Raw genomic sequence first — 4,453 nt, 5'->3', positions numbered from 1 at the left:
TTTTATGTGGAAGGTTCAATAAAATCATTTGCTAGCAAGGAAAAATTTCCTTCACTTCTGTGTGACTTCATTGTTCCTATTTTATTTTTCTCATCGGGTCTTACATCTTTCAAAAGTTGAACTGCCCATTTTGGTAGTTGATGCTCACTTGTTTAAGATTCTGAAAAATCACCATCATTGTAAAGAGGATTAATGTAAACTGATGTTCGTCGATCAGTTGAAGATTCTGGAGGTGGAGAATCATTGTTTGAAGAACTGCTACTGCTTGGAGATGTGGATGAACTGCTAGAAGATCCAGATGGTGTCATTGAAGTAGATGGACGGGATGAATCATCTTTAGATGAAGGAAAATAAAGTTCACACCAATTTGGTGAATTTGGTTGACTTTTCATATTTCCTTTTATTTGATTGCCTTTAATTTCTAACTTTTGAAGAAGAATTTCGATTTATTCAACACTCTTACTCTCTGTTTCATAAAAAATTACATCCCTGCTCACAATAAATTTTCCATTGGTCAAAACATGGTACCCTTTCTTCTCATCATAATACCCAATCATTGTGCATTTCAAACTTCTTGAGTCAAGATTAGTTCTTTTTTCTTTCGGAACTAAGGCATAACATACTGATCTGAAAACTCTGAGATGTTTAACTCGAGGTTTGAAACCAAACCAAGCTTCATAAGGTGTGATTCCATCTAAAGAAACAGTTGGAGATCTGTTTCTTAAGTAGACAACTATATGAATTGCTTCTGCCCAATATGTTGAACTTAACTTTTTGAAAGTTCACATAGATCTCGCCATTCCTAACAAGGTGCGCTTCATTCTTTCTACTACTCCATTTTGCTGTGGAGTGTAAACATTTGTAAGATGTATTCTTATGCCATTATCGCTGCAATAAGTTTTGAATTCATTTGAAGTGAATTCTCCCCCATTATCTGTCCTGAGGGTGCCTATCTTTTCTTTCACTTCATTTTCAACAAGTTGGCGAAAAATTTTAAACTTTTCAAATGCTTCTGACTTTTTCTTCAAGAAATAAACCCAAGTCATTATACTGAAATCATCAATGAATAGTAAGAAATATTTGCAACCACCGAATGAAGTTTATGGTGGTACACAAACATCACTGTGAAGTAGTTGCAGCAGCCTGTTTTCACGCCATGAACTTGTTGGAAAACTTTCTCGACTTTGTTTTCCATAAATGCAAGATTCACATTTTGCATTTTCCTTTTTGAAAGTTGGAAGTCCCTTAACCATCCCTTGTTTTTGCAATTGAGAAAGACTATCAAAATTTAAATGTCCATATCTTACATGCCACAATATTATAGGTGAAATTCCTGTAGTCATTGCCCCTGCAAAGTCAAAATGCCTTGGAATAACTGTCCCTTTCATCCTTAACAATTTTCCATCTTCACAACCTGTCATCATAGTTTGCAAGCTTTGTTTGACTGAATTAATCTTAACTAAGCCATCTTCCATAATTACCTGATGTCCTCTTGTCAAATTGTGACTAAGGATAACAAATTTTTCTTAAAGGTTGGTACATACCATACATTTGAAATCATTTTCTCTCCAATGCCAGGGAGAGAAACTTTAACTACACCTTTTCCATAAGGAGTATGTTTTGTATCATCTGCAAGAAAGATGGAATTAAGTTGGAAATCTTGAAAATTCCAAAAGAAGTCACATCGACAAGTCATGTGTTGAGTTGCCCCTGAATCCAAGATCCAAGCATCTTCATAATCACTTTTAAGATGGGAGGAAAGTTGTAATGCCGACGAAGAAGTAAAGACATATTTTGAACCATCATCATCTTGATCATTTGCAAATTGTGCTGAGTGCTGATGAAACTTGGGGATTTTATCAATAGAAGTTCGATAATATTCAGCATAATGTCCAACTTTGTTACATCTTTGACACACAATTTGACTTAAGTCTCTTCCTCTTCCTAGAGACTGTCCTCTGCCTTTGCTTTGATTTCTATTTTGAGGTTGTCCTCTACCTTGATTATTATTTCCTCTTCCTTGAAAATAGCCTCTTTCTTGACTATTTCCTCTGCCTTGAAAATTAATCCTGCCTAAACTGTTGGCACTATTAAAGTTGTTTCCTCTTCTTTGGCTTTGACCTTGACTTTGTACATTATGTGTTGCTTGATTCTGGTTGAAATTCCCTTTGCCTATGCTTCTAGAACTGTCATTTGATGATTTACTAGTGTTGGCTTCTGTGAAAAAGACATCTTCACCAACTTTCTTTTTCTTCCCAAAGGTTTTATCATGTTGGGTCAACATTTCACAAAGCTCATCAAACTTTAGCTTCTCTAACTTTCCAGTTAATTGTAGAGTTTCCAAAAAATGTGTGTAGGAAGAAGGAAGTCCAGCAATTAAAATTATGGACATAAAACTATCATCTACTACTTGAAAACCAGCATTAATGATTTCTTTATTAATATTATTAAGTCTGGAGATGTATTCAAGAACATCACCTCCTTCAGTCAATTTTTGTTGCAACAATTTTAATTGTAGATCAGCTTTCTTTGATTCAGGCTGAGTATCAAAGAAGTCTTTAAAAAAATTCACAAAGTAGACCATGCATCTATAGCATTTTCTATATGGACATATATTTCATCATTAACATAAGATTTAATGAGAGCTAATGCTTTGGCATTCGTAAATTCCCATTTTGCTAGTGCAGCTACATTTGTGGGTTTATTTGGCTTAATGTCTCCATCACCTATATCATGCCAAAGTTCATTATAAATAAGAGTGCTTTCAATGAGGCGTTGCCATGTTTTGTAAGATTTTGTGCCTTCAAGTTTGTCAGAATCAGAAAACAAATTAATCAACTTTGACATTGTAGTGTTGAAGCTTCACACCAAGAATCAGGCTTAGAAAAAAATATCAAGATGAGCAACACAACATGCAACACACCATGCAAAAAAAACGTTCTATTGGGGCTTGGCCTTGACCCTCGTATAGTCGTTGAAACAGGAGAAAAATGACTGAGCTTTGCACTTGGCTCTAGTCAATTTCTCAAATATTTACAAGGTAACTTTCGAAATTTGACTTTTACAATGCTCTTGCAACAAATGTCACCCCCCTCAAAGTAAAATTACTTTGAGCTACAATGCGATGAACCCAAATTTACAGATTTTAAATAAAAAATCACTTCTTTGAGAAATTATCCAACTCACCTTATTTCTCCATTACAAAAAGAAACTTTATCGCTCCATTACAAAAAAATATTTATCACTCCATTAAGTTTCCTTATCACTCCAAAAAATATTCCAAAAATTACTCTTCTTATTATAACATTACAAAAAAAATAATACTTCAATATTCTCTGTTGTTGTTTACAGAATTGCAAATGCATGACTCATTAAGACTTAGAAGATAAATCTTAAGCAAATCAGCAACATTAATCGGACTCACACCTTCAAGTAATGGTGCCTTTGAATCTTCATTATACAAAGAAACTAGGTTTTGAACAACTCTTCCATCTCCTTCAGACTTGAAAATGTATTATGAAGTGAGTCCTGTTAGCACAATGTAATCAGTACATTTTATTAATATTTCAGGAATATGTCTTGAAGCATTCTATCTCTATACAACAATTTCGATTGGAACTCCAAAAACGTCATTGCTTGTAGGCAAAAGAAGATGTTCCTGAGATGGGCAGCACTCCACTACATTCACACTAGTATAGTGGTCAGATTCAATGGTAAGTGTACATGATTTTGACTAGCGAAGATCTAGGATAAAAATCCTATTGTCTGCTCCACAATCAGCCAAAATATCCAAATCTATGAAGCAAATTCCTTTGATAGGCCCATGGTGATGTCCAGAAAAGGTCTTGTCTACTTCAATGCCAGAGTCTCGCAAACTGCAAAACCCCACCGATGAATCCTTGGAAGCGGTGGAAATTATACAATTAAATTCCTGTAACCAAAAAATGTCGTTGGAGTGCAATTGTCCACCTCTGCCACAATTGGAGTGTTTTCGAAGTGGGGCACTTGGTATGAGCCCAAGCTCTATATCTTGTAGCCACAGGCTTGGGCCAGCACTATTTTACTGGACATACTTGGAAATGGGTGAACAACAATGGAACAGTTACTGGATTTTATCATGCTGGAAAGGGTAAAACTAATAATATAAACCACACACGGTTAAGTAGTGTTTGTTTTTGGAATTTCTGATCTGGACTTAAACAGGAATGCAAAAAATTACAGAGATAATCATAAACACAGATATGCAGCGGAAATAATACCTCATTTAATTAACGTAAAATACTGAAATATGCTTACAAACAGTAATGGAAATAAACCAGCTAGGGCGATGGTAGCTTATCTCTGAGAAGAGATGTGGTGGCTACATGCCTCTGAACTGTGTTACAATGAGGCTCGAAGGCCTATTTATTGTTGAGAAACAATGGAAAACCCTTAACATTCCAAAACCTAACCC

The sequence above is a fragment of the Pinus tabuliformis genome, chromosome J (genome assembly GCF_031772625.1).
Source record: "Pinus tabuliformis cultivar Carrire ecotype Pingquan chromosome J, CPIR1, whole genome shotgun sequence".
Classification (NCBI taxonomy): domain Eukaryota; kingdom Viridiplantae; phylum Streptophyta; class Pinopsida; order Pinales; family Pinaceae; genus Pinus; species Pinus tabuliformis.
This window is presented reverse-complemented; position numbering follows the sequence as displayed.